The sequence below is a fragment of the Leguminivora glycinivorella genome, chromosome 4 (assembly GCF_023078275.1).
Source record: "Leguminivora glycinivorella isolate SPB_JAAS2020 chromosome 4, LegGlyc_1.1, whole genome shotgun sequence".
NCBI lineage: Eukaryota > Metazoa > Arthropoda > Insecta > Lepidoptera > Tortricidae > Leguminivora > Leguminivora glycinivorella.
In genome coordinates, this window is record NC_062974.1 from 3,682,535 (window position 1) to 3,702,681 (window position 20,147).

General features: G+C 38.3%; 1 protein-coding gene across 2 annotated transcripts in view; it reads right to left on the bottom strand.

The window, feature by feature from the left end:
- The window catches only part of LOC125225762, a 216,825-nt gene that overhangs the window by 152,696 nt on the left and 43,982 nt on the right, over positions 1-20,147 (bottom strand). For both annotated transcript variants that reach the window (XM_048129608.1, XM_048129609.1), the window contains exon 2: positions 13,625-13,654. The gene's annotated coding sequence lies outside the window, so the exon portion shown is untranslated. The remainder of the gene's footprint in view (positions 1-13,624; positions 13,655-20,147) is intronic.

Here is a 20,147-nt window from a genome sequence, read left to right on the forward strand (position 1 = left end):
ATGCACACTAGTGAAAGAATTATCCTTTAACTCCTAACCATTGAGGAGTTGACCTTCCATCATCAGCTCAGCCACATAAAATTATTACCATCAGGCGTAAATACTGGTGTACCTTTGAAAACTACACTAAGAACATTACATGTGCCTATAACATTTGAAGAGTTCCCTCGATTTCTCCAGGATCCCATCATCAGACCCCGACTTGGTGCCAATGGGACCATCTCGGGGTTATACCCGTACGATCAAAAAAAAATTTTGAAAATCGGTCCACAATTCTCGGAGATATCGAGTAACATACATACAAAAAAATAATAAAAAAAAAAAACATTCAGTCGAATTGAGAACCTCCTCCTTTTTTGAAGTCGGTTAAAAACAACAATTACAGTTATAAAAATTAACCCTATATTATGGTAGCAACTTTCGCTAAGCCATAGGAGAAGCCATAGAAGAATCTATCTTGAGATAGAGAAAGGTCATGCAAGCAATGGAAGTTCATGTATGCAAACACAATTGACATTGTTTTATGAATAAATGTCAATTTATCTGGCATCAATTTAGAGATCTTGTTTATCCTGGTGGCGTTGGATTCGAGTTCAAACTCTGCCCAACGTTTTGAACGCGATGGCTATTGTGTGCGTAACATCGGAATACACAAAGGTATTGTGGCGTGATATCACAAGTTAATGTACTGGTTTATGTATGTAAATTATATAAACTGTGCTATTCAGTGGATTATCGAACAATAGAGCTAAACGCTCGTCAGACACCGTAAGCCTGGATATCGTTTTATTGGTACAAGGGAGGCGATCGATAAACTAGACGAAAGCCCTATTCAAAATTAATGATTTGAAGTTATTTTCATCTAGTTTTGATAATGGTCCAAGAGCTGGCAGGATTTTGGAGTAGGTCCTTGAGGCAACCTGGAAAGGTGCTCAGATGCTTCTCTGATCATAGCCAACATCAGGTCTGCAAGTCTGGCAGCTGGGGAGCGGGGCTTTATCGAGCTATGAATTTTTAAAGATTTAATTTTTTGAGGCCCAAAAAAGGTGTTTGAGGCAACCTGGAATTATTAAAAAGTGAAAATAGAGTTCCTCAGAAGTCGCATAGTATTTATGCCAGATCATTTGGCCGGGTCCTTCACCGTGCCAGAACGGTACAAAGTGGTAAAAAAAAAATTCCAAAAAAGGTTCTTGAGGCAGTCTGTCATTTTTACCAGTGAAAGATGAGGGTCTAAATAGCCATGGAAAAATAATGCCATGACATGAGGTGGGGTCCGTACCCTGCCATTCGATCTTGAAAGTCAATTTTTTAGTTTTTCGTAAATAACTCGTAAACGGTGGCCCACAGCAAAAAAATATGTTAAACAGAAAATATCTACATAAAATTTCCTACAAGAAAGGTTATGTACGTTTTTTCGATAGGATCAATATATAAATGGATAATTTAGTAAGAAAGTTTTTTTAATCGATTACATGCTCCGTTTTTCGTCAATATCTCGTAAACGGTGGCCCACAGGAAAAATTATGTTAAACAGAAAATATCTACATAAAATTTCCTATAAGAAAGGTTATATAACTTTTTTCGCTAGGATCAATTTTTTAGTTGGTAAGTATTTTTAAATAGATATTTGGGCCGTTTTTTGTTGATAACTCAAAAACGTTGGCTCACAGCCAAAAATAATGTTAGACAGAATTAATCTACATAATATTTCCTACAAGAAAGGTTCTATACGTTTTTTCGCTAGAATCAATATTTTAGTTGAAAAGTATTTTTAAATACATTTCATGGGCAGTTTTTTGTTAATAACTCGAAATCGGTGGCTCACAGCCAAAAATAATGTTATACAGAATTAATCTACATAATATTTCCCACAAGAAAGGTTCTATAACATTTTTCGCTAGAATCAATATTTTAGTTGGAAAGTATTTTTAAATAGATTACATGGGCCGTTTTTTGTTAATAACTCGAAATCGGTGGCTCACAGCCAAAACTAATGTTACACAAAATTTATCTACATAATATTTCATACAAGAAGGGTTCTATAACATTTTTCGCTAGAATCAATATTTTAGTTGGAAATTATTTTTAAATAAATTTCATGGGCCGTTTTTTGTTAATAACTCGAAATCGGTGGCTCACAGCCAAAACTAATGTTACACAGAATTAATCTTCATAATATTTCCTACAAGAAAGGTTCTATAATATTTTTCGCTAGAATCAATATTTTAGTTGGGAAGTATTTTTAAATAGATTTCATGGGCCGTTTTTTGTAAATACCTCGTAAAAGGTGGCCTACAGCTAAATAAAATGTTCACGAGAAAAAAATCTACATAAGATTTCCTACAAGAAAGGTTCTAAGTATACGTTTTTTCGCTAGAATCAATATTTTAGTTGGAAAGTATTTTAAAATGGGCCGCTTTTTATTGATAACTCAAAAACGGTGGCTCACAGCAAAAAATAACGATATACAGAATTAATCGTCATAATATTTCCTACAAGAAAGGTTCTATACTTACGATTTTTCGCTAGGATCAATATTTTAGTTGGAAAATATTTTTAAATAGATTTCATTAGCCGTTTTTTGTAAATACCTCGTAAACGGTGGCCCACAGCTAAATAAAATGTTCACGAGAATAAAATCTACATAAAATTTCCTATAAGAAAGGTTCTATACGTATTTTCGCTAGGATCAATATTTTAGTTGGAAAGTATTTTGAAATAGATTACATGGGCCGCTTTTTGTTAACAACATTAAAAACGGTGCCCCATTACCAGAAATAATATTAAACAGAAATAATCTATATAATATTTGCTACAAGAAACGTTATGTAAGATTTTTCGTTAGGATCAATATTTTAGTAGGACAGTATTTTAAATAGATTACACGAGCCGTTTTTTGCAAATAACTCGAAAACGGTGGTCCACAGCTAAATCAATCTTCAACGGGAATAACAAACATAAAATTTGCTACAGTAAAAGTTTTGTACGTTTTTTCGCTAGGATCAATAATATTTAAATAGATTTATTTATTTATTTACACAAAGAAAATTACACAGTATGACAGTATACAAAACTAAAGCACCGTGAATTTTAAATAAACATTACAACAAGTAACACAAAATTAAATATTAAATAAACAGCAAAATCAAAACATGACGCTCGTATAGCCCGGTCTACTGCCACGAACCATATCTGTTTTTTTGATTACATGTTGGAAAAGATGGACTCGCACCACCAAGTAGATGCGATATACTTCGATTTCAAAAAGGCATTCGACTTGGTCGACAATGACGTACTACTGCAGAAATTTGCAGCACTCGGTTTCACCCCAAAGCTCTTGTCGTTTTTTGCTAATTACTTGAAAGATCGTAGCCAATACGTGCAAATGTCGAACTTCCGGTCTAGAGAATATTATACGCGTTCGGGAGTTAGCCAGGGGAGCAACTTGGGTCCGACACAGTTTCTTATTATGGTAAACGACCTTTGCAGTAGTATTGTTGGAGCGCATTTTCTCCTCTTTGCTGACGATCTCAAGTTAATGTTGCCAATAGATAGTTCCTTGGACTGCGACTTTCTCCAGCAGATGGTGGATACAGTGTCACGGTGGAGCGCTAAGAACAAGCTGGAGCTTAACGCTAAGAAATGTAAAGATCACATTTACTAGGTCAAAAAACCCGATCACAGCGAGCTACCATCTTTCTGGCGTTCCGCTGGAGCACGTTTCCGCCATCCAAGATCTTGGTATTGGGTTGGATACTAAGCTCAACATGCACGATCACATCATAAGCATTTGCAAGAAGGCTAACAAGACGTTAGATTTTATCATGAGAACAGCCGCACAATTCAGTGACGTGAAAATTGCCCTACTATTGTATAATGCGTATGTCAGAAGCAAATTAGAGTATAATGCGATATAAACGCGTATAAACGCCCATCTGGCCAACATTAGGTGCCACGTCTAAAAACTCATTCACTATTTGCAGTGCACGAACTAGCGGTTACTTGCGGCAAAACACGGTTCGAGCGGCCGGCACCGCCAGTAGGGGGTGCCTACATTCACGAAAAGCATATTTCGTCACAGAGAGAACAAATAGACGGACCAGCTGGGATACTAAAACCGGGCAATATGACTCCCCCTTCAAAATGCCACATGCAACAGACATCAGCACGACATTACGCCTAACTTCTAACGAGAAGAAACCCAACGTCCCCAAAAGTTTTGTTGGGTACAAGAATCGGTAATACCCGTACATTTTTTTATAAAAGAAACGCAAAAATGTTTTTTGGACCTTTTCGAGCAGCAGGATGTAGGGCGCTTCATGGGTATTCCAAACGGCTGAGGCTGTCTCAAGCTTACTTCTCACTATAAAGAAGCTTTATGTCCCTGGGATTGTCAAATTCTTTGGCGTTGCGGACAACAAACACAAGCCTGCGGTAACAGTCTGCAGCAAGCATTGTCATGTGCTCATGAAAGTTAAGGTGGGAATCTAAAACATAACCGCACAGTTGTCAACATTGAACTGAAGTTTCAGAAGTTTGTTTACAAGACTCAATTCATAAACCCGATCAATATCACTTTGTAAAGATTGTAAGTCAGAATCTTCCTGGACCCTGTAAATTAGTTTCAGGTCGTCAGCATAGAGTAGGCATTGCGCATGCTTAGGCACCAAGGCCAGATCATTGACCATAACACCAAAGAGCAGAGGACCCAGAATAGAGCCCTGACTGACCCCGGAACGGGTGGGGTAGGCACTCGACACAAAGCATCCGTGCTGCACATATTGCCGTCTATCACGTAGATAACTAGCAAAAAGGCAAAGCAGTTTAAGCGAGAAACCAATGCTGCATAATATGCTTAAGAGTACGTCGTTATCTACGCGATCAAAGGCTTTTTTGAAATCAAAGTACAGCACGTCCACCTGCATCCCTCTATCTAAGTAGCGCGAAACGGAATCAACCAAGGTTAAGAGGCCTTATTCCTAAAGAAGAGCGTTTTTTGCAAAATGTAACATTTTTCATTCAAAACTATAATGAAACTATACTTAAGTGATTATTAAAAAACTGATAATGTTTCTAAAAGAACATATCTTAAGCTATAACTAGTTTAAGATATGTTCTTTTAGAAACATTATCAGTTTTTTCATCATAATATAATATTTTGAAATATGTCTTTTTATACTTAAAACAAATCAGTTTTTTCGGTAGACGTTTTCAAATTTCGTAGTGGGATCACTCGTTTAGAATCGTGATTGTGCTGTTAAATATGTTATTTGGGGTAATAAATGATCACAAATCACAATCCTATTGAGAGATCACACATTTAATAACCAAAATCATTAAATTTTTTTTTTCTGTTCCACCCGGTATATTAGTACAGATAGTGGACAAAAAAACTTAAACTATAACTTATATAAAAAATAAATAAACCTAAAAACTACCCTCCAGGCCCTGGCCCCTCGGCAGGGTGCCCATCACGCAAGCAGCATTCCCGCGCTGTATTGCAATAGCAATTCTTTGCGCGAGAAAGCTGCCGGCGCGAGGGTCACCTGTTGCCTCCCTTAACCGTTTCCCCAAATCCCTTACAAGCCCACGCGCTCCCTTACCCCACGGTCCGAGTGTCTCGACGCCAAACGCTACGAACTCGTAGTTGGCGCCGAGACAGCTGTATTTGTTGGCCTTAAACCGCTCCCGGGCGTCAGCTGCCGCCCCACCCTTTTTGCTGGTCACTTGGATGTAGGACGCTGCCAACGTGTCAGCGCAGGTAGCGTCCCACACCAGCGCGCGGCCCTTTCGCCAAGGGATTAACGACATCCCGTCCGGGCGCTTGCCATCGTCCCGTGCGATCTGGGGCTCCAGAGCTGCGGGGACGTTGGCGCTGACGAGAGCCCTTCTGAGGATGTCGTTGAGGGCGGCATGGCGAGAAAGGCGGCCCGCGCCCGAGGAGCAGGAGAGGCCGTGGTGGCCCAGCCGGTCTACTGGGGCCCTACAAGAAGCACACGAGTGGTCTGAGCATATTTGTTATATCCAGCACGGGAAGCATGGTCGCGCGATAGACGAAAAAATATCAGGCCGTCCGGATCCGTCCATCGCACTTACAAATAGTGCGATGGACGGCCTGCTATTTTATCGTCTATCGCGCGACCATGCTCCCCGTGCTGTACGAGGTAATCATAGTTTGACATTTTAAGATTTATTTGAAATGGTGGATAAATAACCTTCCGTATCTTCCCCATTTTTTCGATAAAAAGAGGTTTACATTATGTATTTTTCCTGCGATTCCTGCATTTATTGTAACTCTTAAATAATATTATCCTAAACTAGAACTTCTTGTTGACATATAAGAAAAAAATTATACATATAGGACATACCTTTCTGTCGACAGACATTTTTTTAAAGCACCTAAAATTCGAATAAAATACACTGTTGATACGGGCCCGCTCAGTCAGCGCCGAGCGAGCGCTCGTAGACAACGGACTTGCGTTCGATCATCCGGCGCTCCTTGCTTTCGTAAGTAGCTAGATAGTTCCGAGAAATGCTGTATACTGCGACTTAACAAATCTTGATCCCGTGGGTGGCAAACAGGCATACGGTCTTATATATAGCTGCAACCCCACTGATTTCTAACCTCTCCCTATATCTGGAGAACGGCTAAACCGATTTCGACGGTCGAAGTGTCTTTGTATAGAGGGAGCGGGGAGACGTGTGGGAAAAATATGGAATCTGGTCTGCGACTCTTGGGTCAAAAAATGTTGGACGGCCTGGCTAAACGGGGGGAGATATTGGGGGGGTGCTCGACCAAATGTCATAGAGGACCCTGGGTAGTTTTTGAAGCCGTCATTTTTTTTTCAAAATGGCCGACTTTTTTTTTGTCGATTTTTCAAGTTTATCCTAGAGTGCTCAGATTTTGGTCATAGAATCTCTCTAGGGTCTAGATTAGAATGATATAAATTTTTTTTGAAAAATGCTACAAATGTGAAAAAAAAATCCACTTTTTTTGTATGGCAACTTTTAAACCGTAAGAGATAGCCGGGGGGGTGCTCGATCAAATGTCATACAGGAGCCCGAGTAGAAAAAAGTTGCATCAAAAAAATTCAAAATGGCCGACTTTTTTTTTTCAAGTTGGTCCGAGCGCGCTGAAATTTTGCATGCGGAGAGGTATGGGCCCCTAGAATACAAATGTCAAAAATTTTTATCGAAAATCCAAGATGGCCGCCGTTATGGCAAAATAAATTTTTCAAGTATTTTCGCGAGCCTGAAGGTGGAAGGCCGAAGCTTCAGGGTGGGAGACCGAAGGCCGACCCCGCGGAGGGCCGCAGGAACGGAGCTCACCTTTAGGGTCCTACCCGGGCCAAATCCAAGTAATTTCACTGCGGGCATAAAGTGCTCCCATACAATTTCCTTACAAAAGTGTCTTAAACAAGCGTAACCGGCGGGCCGAAGGCCCGACGGTGGAGTTTCGGAGCCGAGCGAAGGCCGAAGGCCGAGCTCCGCGTAGGGCCTAAGGCCCGGAGCGTCCCTGATCGACTCGCCGGCGGTCCGGAAAGTTGGAAAAATACTTTCCAACTAAAATATTGATCCTAGCCAAAAATCTTATAGAACCTTTCTTGTAGATCTTGTAGAACAATTGAAAGATGACAATGATTATATTGTTTTTTTAGAAAATAAAATCGAAGAAATGCAGACAGGGACCCGCAAGGCGAATATTGAAATAAAAAACGTACCTAAGCAAAAACCCGAAACAAAACAGGACCTGCTGACCATGGTCACCTGTCTGTGCAATAAGCTAGACTGTAAAATAACCAGGTCAGATATAAAAGACGTTTATAGAGTTGGTGCGAACAAGCCTCATCAGCAGACCTCGACGATCATAGTAGAGACCAATTCTGCCCTATTAAAACTTGACTTGATTAAAGCGGCAAAAAAATTTAATAACAATAACCCCTCTAAATTATGTGCGGAACACCTGGGACTATCTTCCAATAAGGATACTCGAATTTATATCTCGGAACACCTCACATCCAAGGGATCCCGCCTTCACTTCCTTGCCCGTGACCTCAAAAAATCGAAAGATTACAAGTATTGCTGGACGTCCTACGGGAAGGTCTACGTACGAAAAACGGATGACTCACCTATAATTCAAATTAATTCTGAAGAGCAAGTGCACCAACTATTGCAAAAATGACTGACCGTTTATATGTGGTATCTAATTAATCCAATACGTGATTTAATCCTATACCTAAACTTACACATATCTATATTTAAGTTTCTCGCGTGCTACAATATCAAACATTACTCAATTACACACACACACAAAGCCAACCAACACAAGATCATACAATTACGTAAGTATAAAAACAAATCATCTCGCTGTCCCCTGGGCATCATTTTCTTTTTCTATGCCAATACCTCACTACGGATATATCTACATAACTACAAATATACTTTTTATGTCGTAAGTACACCACAAATAAAAATTACGAGCTTACTCTTAAACCAATTTTATGTGTGATACACTTAATACATTGACTGAAATAGATGGCATTGAGGTTGCGCGTATAATTGACTGTAATTGTATTGAAGATCTAAAAAAACTTATTCATGTAAATAGGAGCGACCTTACAATATTTTCGCAAAATATCAGAAGCATATATTGCAATTTTGATAACTTTATGCTGATGCTAACTGGCTTAACCTTCAAACCTGACATAATTATTCTAACAGAGTGTAGATTAAATATTAATAAACAGTTACCTCAGATTGAAGGCTATGATTCTTATTACACTCTATGTCAACACAACCAAAATGATGGAGTTGTTATTTACGTAAAGAACTTTCTTAAACATAAAGTAGTTGAAGTAAAACTTACACAAGCCTCTTGCCTTCAGTTGGACATTTTGAACAATACAATATTATGCATCTACCGATCCCCGTCTATCACAAATGCTGAAACTTTTATAGATTCTCTTAAAGCTCATATTGAAAACTTAAATCAGTCTAATAACATTGTCATCGCTGGTGATATTAATATAAACATTAAAAGTAAAGAATCAGAACCACTATATGAATATAAAAATAAGACAAATTATTTAAACATGTTAGCAACATATGGTCTTCTTGCAGGCCATACGTTACCCACTCGAGAAAAGAATTGCCTAGACCACTTCATTTTAAAAGTAAACAAGATTAAATACGAATCCACAATTGCTATTATAAAATCGACCATTACCGATCACTTTACAACGTTTCTATCTTTATCCAAAACAAAAGAGGTTTACAATCTGACCAAAAACAAGATGTCGTTAAATTTCGAAGGTGCTCAAAAGTACCTGCAAAACAAAAACCTATCTGAATTAATGTTACATAAAGACCCTGAAATAATTACCGAACAACTTATACACATTCTTAGCGAATCCATACAAGAAAATACCAAAATCAGTACGATATCTAGCGCAAAACGTATTACCAAACCTTGGATTACACAAGGATTACTGCGTTGCATAAGAAACAGAAATAAACTTCAATTACAGGTTCGAAATAACCCTGGTAATGCAATAGTAAAAAAAAATAACATTCGTCAGATACAGAAATTTTTGTAACAATCTATTAAAAAAGTTAAAAAGGGACTACGAAAGACAATTGCTAGCAAGTTCACTTAATAATAATAAGCTACTGTGGAGGAATATAAAAAACCTTACTTATACTAGTAAAACAAACAAAATTCATCCAGAATTATACAATATTAAAGATACACCTATTAAATCCGCTGATCACATAAATAATTACTTCTCGAACATAGGAAATCAGCTTGCCAAAGAAATTGCCCCCGTTTCTCAATGTGACTTTAAAATACTGCTTGATAATCTCCCGGTGCAATCAGAATCCTTTATGCTCTTTCCTGCCTCGGAAGATGAAGTTTACCACATTATATCAAACCTAAAATCGAGTAGTGCGCCTGGGTGGGACAACATCTCAACCAGATTTTTAAAATATGTATCTAAAGAGGTGGTTCCAATTATGACGCACTTGGTGAATTCTAGTTTTGCACAGGGAATATTTCCAAGTGCGTTGAAACAATCCCTTATTACGCCTGTGTATAAGAATGGGGATAGAGATAACGTCAGCAACTACAGGCCAATTTCAGTCCTATCTGTAATATCAAAGATCATGGAAAAACTATTAAATACTAGACTGTTAAATTACTTAAATAAATATAAGTTGCTTTCAACCTCACAATACGGATTTCGACAAGAAAAGTCTACTGAAGATGCAGTTACTGCTCTCACCTCTCTAGTCTCAAACAATTTGGATTGGAATAATAAATGCTTAACAGTCTTTTTAGATCTAAAAAAAGCCTTTGATACTGTCTCTATTCCCATCCTTATACAAAAACTGGAAAAATATGGTTTTAGAGGTATACCACTATCTCTTTTTAAAAGTTACCTAACGAACAGGAAACAAAAAGTCAAACTTGGTGATGTTATCAGTACAGATGAGGAAGTCCTATATGGCGTACCACAGGGAAGCGTACTGGGGCCATCTCTATTTTTGATTTATATCAACGATCTCTGCAATATGGCTATCCCGAACGCAAACCTATTCTCGTACGCTGATGATACCGCCGTAGTTTTTACCGGAAAATCCTGGGACGAGGTTAAACTAAATACTGAGGCTGGTTTGGCACTAATATCTAAGTGGCTAAGAGCAAATTATTTAACATTAAATACAAACAAAACTAATTATATTTGTTTTTCCATCTCAGACAGCACGCAACCACAATCTGATCTGGCTCTTAAAATACACTCCTGTCAGTCATTAGGTGCTGATCCTTGTACGTGCCCAACTCTAGAAAAAATTACCCAAACAAAATATTTAGGAATTACTTTAGATCAACACCTAAACTGGTATGCTCACATAGAACACATCATCTGTAGGGTTAGAAAACTGACGTGGATCTTCAGGGCGCTGAGGCACATTGTGCCAGTTATTTATACACAGAATCAAACTAAGACACGTAACCTACTAAACGAAATATATATATCGCTGGTTCAGTCTGTCTTGGCGTACTGCATTCCTGTCTGGGGTGGTGCAGCTAAAACTCGCTTCATTCATCTTGAACGTGCTCAGCGAGCATTAATAAAAATAATGTATTTCAAAAAGAGGAGATTTTCAACTGCTGAATTATACAAAATAAGTGACCTTCTGTCCGTAAGAAAATTATACATATTGCAATGTACCCTGAAAAAACACAAAACTCTGCCTTATAATTCTAAGTATAAAAATAAAAGGAAAATCGGAAATGTTGCAATATCAAACCGCACCAGAACTGCATTTGCCAACAAACAGTTTACTGAAAAGTCAGTACACTTATATAATAAGATAAATAAAGAACTCAATATATATTCTAAAACACACTATGCATGCAAAAAGATACTAATAAATTGGCTGAAGACCAAAGAATACGATGACATAGAAAATTTACTAGCATAACTCCAGGGAACTTACACACACATACACACACGCGCACAAACACACACACATACAAAAAAGCACACACACACACACACACACACACACACACACACACACACACACACACACACACACACACACACACACACACACACACACACATACTCGCTCATAAACGCGAGCGCGTATGCACGCACGCTCACACGCTTGCATGCTTATGTTTAGATAGATACATTTTTAGCATAATTATGTTTAACATATTAATTACTTACATACCTCTGAAACTTCAACCTTAGGAAGAGCGGTGTCTCCCGACACAAGCAATTTTGCTTACTGGGCGGCCCCATCCCATGTATTAAATAATGTATGTTTATATCACAATAAAGAATTTTGATTTTGATTTGATTTGATTTTTGTAGAAAATATTATGTAGATTAATTCTGTCTAACATTATTTTTGACTGTGAGCCACCGTTTTTGAGTTATCAACAAAAAACGGCTCAAATATTTATTTAAAAATACTTTCCAACTAAAAAATTGATCCTAGCGAAAAAAGTTATATAACCTTTCTTATAGGAAATTTTATGTAGATATTTTCTGTTTAACATAATTTTTTGCTGTGGGCCACCGTTTACGAGATATTGACGAAAAACGGAGCATGTAATCGATTAAAAAAAACTTTCTTACTAAATTATCCGTTTATATATTGATCCTATCGAAAAAACGTACATAACCTTTCTTGTAGGAAATTTTATGTAGATATTTTCTGTTTAACATATTTTTTTGCTGTGGGCCACCGTTTACGAGTTATTTACGAAAAACTAAAAAAATGACTTTCAAGATCGAATGGCAGGGTACGGACCCCACCTCATGTCATGGCATTATTTTTCCATGGCTATTTAGACCCTCATCTTTCACTGGTAAAAATGACAGACTGCCTCAAGAACCTTTTTTGGAATATTTTTTTTTACCACTTTGTACCGTTCTGGCACGGTGAAGGACCCGGCCAAATGATCTGGCATAAATACTATGCGACTTCTGAGGAACTCTATTTTCACTTTTTAATAATTCCAGGTTGCCTCAAACACCTTTTTTGGGCCTCAAAAAATTAAATCTTTAAAAATTCATAGCTCGATAAAGCCCCGCTCCCCAGCTGCCAGACTTGCAGACCTGATGTTGGCTATGATCAGAGAAGCATCTGAGCACCTTTCCAGGTTGCCTCAAGGACCTACTCCAAAATGCTGCCAGCTCTCCGTCTATAAGACATGCGAAATATTGATAGCATCTGCTATACATTTATGTATTTTCATTAGTTAAATAAGATTATCATGTTGATTTAGCGTTGGTTTTGGATAGTATGGTACAAAATGCAGTCCGCATCAGGTACTTCGACAACGTCACTCTTCCTATCGCTCTTCTGTAGTGGCAGTGGCAGAGGCGCGACAACGATGGTTTCTTCGGCTAGGTTGGCAGGGCGCGTAAAATGAATGGTTTCTTGTTCACGCTATGTATGTATATGGAAGAGTGATTATAAGACTCTACGGAGCAAGGAGCGTGAACTATTGAATACTTTGTCTATGCGCCCTGGCCCCAAACCCTCCCTGATTGCAATTTGTGACTCGTCAGCGCCATTCATTTGTTTTCATTTCATTCCAATCGTCGTCACAGAATCGGCCTCCTGCCTGCTAACGATTGAAATTAATGGCGCTGATCGTGAAATATATTCTGTTGCTAAACTAACAGGGGACCTAGGATCTAGTTCACCTAGTTTCTAGACGGCATTGCTCGTAAATGCTGCGTCACGCTTTGGATTGTGATCCAGTGTTCCAACAATGTTTACAGCCAATGTAGATCATAACAAAAGTCTTGGTCTTCGGTTGACACCGCTGCATATAGTCAAATGTTCTACGGGTTCAAATTAATCCTAAATCCTAGTACATCATGACGGCAATGAGTATCACAAGAACTATAACGGAAAACTATAATACTATGTACTATAATAGAAATTCGTCTATTGCATAATATCCCTTTCAAGTACTCCAGTAACGGTGTAACGAGAGTGACAGAAAAAATCCCTTTATGCAATTTTGTAGGACGGCAACGACGGCTTACTTTTGTGCAATAATTATACCTGGGTTTTGTAAGAAAACACTTACCTATAGTTACTTTCAGCAGTCGATGATAATCTGAAAAAATAAATAATTGATGAATAAATAGATAAAATCAATGTGGAGCAAACTATTTTTTGATAAATGAGATAGGGTCTGATAAAGGACTTGGAGACAAACTCCTAAGTTTGCATACTTAAAGCAGAAACAACGACTGCGTCTGACTGATTCGTTTAGCACGAATAGGTACAAGAGTTTTTGCCCTATAACAGTTTTCCATGCAAAAATATTAGGTACGACGTTCACATTGACCTCATCTAATCCAAATACACAAATGCGAAAAGTAAAATCCGCGGAACAAAAACACTTCGCAAGTTCCAATCTTATTTCAACGTTAATGGGATCATCATTCACTTGCCCTTTTCTCATTTGTTTGGGGTCGGGAATGTCCACACCTCTCAGTCCTCGACACCTCGACGTCTCATCACTTAGAGCGGCGAATGAAATGAACGAAATCAGAAACGCTGTTAAATTTGTAGGTGAATGATAGGGATTTTGTTTGCTTTAGGCTGTTTTGAACTGAGCTTTAAAAACCATCCCTCGCTAAAAGAGGTTTCTGTGATGGATTCGGTTTGTAGGCCAGGCTAATTTCCTATACTTAAAATAAAATATTTTATGCAGTGCACGAAATAAAGCACCACATAATTAGAAGAAAAATATGGACAGTGGTTATGTTTAAACATAATTTCTATTTAATAAGTCAAAGAGAAAGAGATAAAGTAAATAAATTGACCGTGACGTCACTCCGTCGTCGTATTTCGTAGTAATTACATATTAGCAAATCGTTTTGACAGTTCTTAAAAAGAAGCTGATTTGACTAGTAGGAAACTAGCCTATTTGAAGACTTATCGTCCTTTGCATGAGACCAGCGTAATGTGTGCATAAATTGGGAGCGGTGAGCGATTCGCTTCTAATGTGAAGACTATCATAGGTACTTTGGAGACAATTAGGACATCAAAATAAACCAGTTGCACAACTCACGAACAACTGAGCGTACGCGCATGGATCTAACCAGTCCAGTAGGTAACGTTCGAAAAAGCCCGATTGGCAATGGACCGGAACAGAACCGCAATCAGAGTCAATCAATGCCGGATTAGCGATTTCAATTTTGTTTACTACATAAATTGCCAGTTTGTATGGCTGCGTGTGTTACACGCCCTGTGAGCATGCTTTATACATAATCATTAAAGAAATAGGCCACTCGCCACCATATGTCGCATAATAAGGGGAAAGAGTGACTGTCCTGATTTGGTGTCAAAACTTGTTAGGCTTTCGGTACCTAAGAACCAGCTCAGGCCGCGGTGCCCGTCTTTTAGCGGTACCTCTTGCGCGTACAGTTTCCTGTAGACACTCCCCAGTTCTCCGAGCCCTCAGGGATATTAACGCGTTCCTGATATCAGCTCCTGACTGAGATGTGTTTAATAGTAGATGGGTGAATGTGTGTCGTGATTGTTTGAGATACAGTGAGACGATGGATGAGTGAAAATAAAATGCTCTGACTGTTCATCGCATTTTTTGACATGTATACAATACATTTTTTTTTACATATTTCTACCGTTTCTTATTATTTCCCTTTTTTTGTTGCCAATTGTATATTGTGTATTTGCATGAATTAATCATAATTAATACTGTAATTATTTTCAGTAAGCATGTTTAAATTTGCCAGCGCTTTGGTGCAAACCTGCAAACTGTAATGCTGTGTAAATTGTATGTTATATTAATAAATAATAATCTTACCATTGAGGTGGTCATAAACAAAATGTTTGGACATTGAGACGGGCTTCTAGTGGTTAATAGTTGAGAGTGTTAAGACTTTTAAAAATACTTCAAGTTATTAGGTGTCCCCCATTTCTCTTGAGCCATACGATCTTATCAGCGTACTTCAGGACTAAAAGCATGAACGGACTAGAATCGTTTGTCTGTGCCAAGTTCATTTCGCCTTTCAACTTTTGCTGTTGAATGAACAGTTTGGTAGATGTAACCAGTCACCAGCGCTAATATTGTTTCTCTAATGAATGTGAGCATTCTTGTTTATATTTAAACCTTTTCATACAAATACCGTGCATCCTAAAGTATCGAAATCGATTAGTATCTGAAAAAGCATATGTATCGAATCGAATGGCGGAATGAAATGGAAAGTACGCGAATCGAGTCAAGGTGTCACGCTAATCTGTTATTGGCGTAAAATGTAACGGTTTTGCAACATGGCGGCAACGTGGCTATAAAACAGAGAATTTATATCGACGATGAAATTTTTAATTGAAAATTTCACGTAACTGTTTATGTAAAAGCAAATGAAATAATGGAAACATGGTAAATACGGCTTTATTGGCTGCCCCTTTTGTGGTTTATCACATCACTAATTTGTCTCTTCCAACTTCCAGAAAATAATTAAGGCGAAAATAGACAAAAAGGGAAATCGAATGTTTTTGGATAAGTTTTATAAAGAACACAAAGCCAGATCTGGAAGATGTTGCATGACAACAAAAAATGCCTCTGCTTATTTAATTTGTGTCCACTTGTTTACATTACTGCAGGCGTTAGTGTCATAGGGTGCAAATTTTGGTATCAATTTGGACCTCCCATACATTGGGTGACACTAACGCCCGCGCTACATTGTGAATCCAACGACGAGGTTTTAGGATCTTTGGTGGATGTCACGCAGATAGCGGGCAGAAGCTAGTGCTAAATAACATGATAGTTTAATTATAATAACCTAAAGGAAGAGTGGCGCCTCCCAACACAGGCATTTTGCTTAAGGGCGGCACCATCACCTTACATCTTGTTAAAAAGTGATTTATGATATAAAAAAATTTAATTTTTTTTAATTTCATTATCTATTAGGTAAAAGGCCGTCTCACAACCCAATCAGAATACTAATCAAAGATACACTCATGTAAATTGTGTCCTCAGGGATTGTCCTACGCCCACGAAGATTGTCCACAGAGAGCCTCGCAAATCGGTTCAAGATTCTGAGAATAAAGTAGTACGACATTAGTTTAGAACTTATAGGAAAATGATTCTACAACAATAATGGATCATCTCTGAATCAAAACACAGTTGTAGTTTTTTTTTTTTGGGGTGGGGTTTCTTTCGTTTGGGGTCCCTTCAAAAAAGAAGAAAAAAAGCGAAATTTTATTTTAGAAATTACTAGTTTTGACCCCTATACAAAAGAATAAAAACGCCTGGTATGGTTTAAAGCCTGTTGCAGATTACTTCACTTGTATGTAGATCACAAAGCTGATTTGTTTTATGTCCACTTGACGAAGCCTGCGCTGCCGCTGCTTTGATCACGAACTATTTTTGATGGTATGGTTTTGGGTTTGGCTATATTTTTGATTTTTATTTATTTTCCTTATTGTATTTCTTTCTTTCTTTCCTTATTAATTTCGTAAGGAAACCGGACTAATTCTAATAAGGTCTAGTTTACCCTTCGGGTTGGAAGGTCAGATGGCAGTCGCTTTCGTAAAAACTAGTGCCTACGCCAAATCTTGGGATTAGTTGTCAAAGCGGACCCCAGGTTCCCATGAGCCGTGGTAAATGCCGGGATAACGCAAGGAGGATGATGATTGTATTTCTTTTAACCTGAATAAATGAACTTCTAAACACTAAAATAAAATATTTTGTCATTACTCATCAATATTTCCTAATGGCGAGGACTTCGCGAAGGCACACTCTGCTGGGACTAACTCTTAGTCTATTGGTTCAGTAAGAGGCTTAAAGGGACGATTTGCCGTGATATTTACTCGAACGCTAATGAGGGGTAGTGGGAGTATAGATTGCTTGGATCGGATGTAATTTGGGTTAAATAAACAATGCTAATTAAATAGGTTACATGTGAAGATTATTAATATGTACCTACATACATTAAAACTGAAGTTGGGCGTTTCCCAAAATAAATCTCGAATATCGAATTTCACCAGATCTGGACGTCATCATCATCATCATCATCATCATATCAGCCGAAAGACGTCCACTGCTGGACATAGGCCTCCCCCAAAGATTGCCACAATGACCTGTCCTGCGCCACCCGCATCCAGCGGACTCCTGCGACCTTTACCAGGTCATCAGTCCACCTTATTGGGGGCCTACCCACTGGACTGATCTGGACGTGTTTGGGCTCATTCTTCTGAGAATCACGAGCTGATTCAATCCCGACGATAAAAAAATGTGTCCCAAATTTTCCATACAAAATTCGAGTTTCCACGTCACGCACGTAGTAAGTTCATACTAAAATCGTGACGTAAAAGGAAAAAAAATAGGACACATTTTTTTTATCGTCATCAGGATCGAATCAGGGGGGTTACCATGACGTTCTAAAGACGTTCAGTTTAGGTTGAGAGAAAGGGACACAGCTATAGCAGTTCACGTCATGGTAACCCCCCTGCTCGTGATTCTGAGAAGAATGAGCCCAGACACGTCCAGATCTGGTGAAATTCGATTTTCGAGATTTATTTTGGAAAACGCCCAGTTATAATAGTTGTAAGCGCCCGTCTGTGTCTAAGGTCTGATACAGACAGACTTCAATCCTTGTATGGGATCTGTACGCAGTCTAACAGACGGCTCGCAGTTCTTATTGCTTGCAAGTTGCAGATGTATCGGCCCTAATACTAAGGAAACTTTTTTAGCCCCGCGACACAAAAACGACAGGGTGTTTGACATGTCTGTCTGTGGCATTGTAGCTCCCGAACGGATGAATCGATTTAGATTTAGTAGGGTAGATGTTTGCTATAACGCCACCCTAAGGCGGTTAAGAATTGAGGGAAGGCATGGATAAATTCGCACACATCCAGCAGGCCTCCGTGGCGCACTTGGAAGCGCGATGGCCCCGGCAAGGCCAAAGGTCGCAGGTTCGAGTCCTGCCGGAGGTGTGAATTTTTCCATTTTTCCTTTAATTTAAAAATATTTGTTCTTAGGTTATGGTTACTACAAATGCTCTTTGGGTGGACGATATCCGGAAAATTGCAGATCACCGCTGGAAGGGACTATTAATAATTAATAGCTCTGGGCCGCAACAAGTTGCGTACTAGAAGAGAGGCCTACAGATAGGTACTATATTCAGCAGTGGGCGATAAAAGGGCTGATACTCGTATCTGACATAAATTTATTTTTTATTTATTTAAGTCAGAAACAAACAGTCTTTTGTATAACACTGGATTTTTTTTTTCTGATATAATTATGATTATTGCACTCACTTCATCCGCTTTGGTGCTATGGTATAAAAATGAGCAAAACACATTTTACACATGTTCTCAGCCTATACACCCGCATTGTATTCATTTTCTCACATTAAGAGTAATCAAGTAATTACGGGTTCGTGTTGCTGACGACCTAATTATTCGTTTTGCATAATTATTCATTAGTTGCATAAGTGCTAGTCATTAATTGGTGCACGTTGCAGCTGCAGCCTACTTTGTATGGGGATTGCATTGGAGTTTGATTTGATTCGACGATTACAGAAGTTTTAATGTATATTTTTAAAAATAATTAAAAAAATATGTTTTACGTGTGCTTTTTAGATTGCATTAAATAGTCGTATTTATACCATAAAGATAAACTTCCTAGTACTGGTTGGAGGGGGTTGTGGTGGGGTTAGGGGGGGTAAAATGTATTTTTTTCATATTTCATGGAAACTATCATGAATATCGAAAAGTTTTGTATGTACGAACTAAAGTAGACACTATTTCCTATAAAAAAGTTTATATACATTTTTGTCATAAAACATACTATGTATGAGTTATGAGCTTCAAAAAGAGATTTTTAAAATATTTTTATTCACATATTTTGATTTACAGTTTTAATTTATCAGACTTATAATTGATACTAGCTTTTACCCGCGGCTTCGCCCGCGTAATAAAAGTATTCATTAAGATTTTCATTTGGATCCGTAGGTTTCTCTGTAGGTATATTTATCTGCGATTATTTCGATTGCACATAATACTTTTGCTTGCAATGATTGTAGAAATATTACACATCGACCACAGCGTAGGTAATTCTATATACGCTGGGGAAACCTTTATAATCATCCCACATAGCCCGTATTTCGACATTATGATCGGTGGGTAAAAAGTACTTTTTTCTATTATCCCCTACATTTTTTTACATTTTGCTTATACTTATCGCAAACGTAATCTTCAAGCAAGCAAACAACGATCGTCTTAGAGCACATTGATTGTAAGAGACCGCCGACCGATTATCCGTATCCCTCTAACGATACCCATATTATCCGTATCCGTATCTCTATCTCTATCTCTATCTCTATCCCTATCCCTATCGCTATCGCTATCGCTATCGCTATCGCTAACGCTATCGCTATCGCTATCCCTTTCGCTATCCCTATCGCTATCCCTTTCGCTATCCCTATCGCTATCCCTATCGGTATCCCTATCGGTATCGCTATCCCTATCGCTATCCCTATCCCTTATCAAGATAACACTTTAAGTTCTCGCGCTTTGTACACATCATTTAAAGTCACATACAGGTCGAACGCGATTAATTAACATTATTTTTA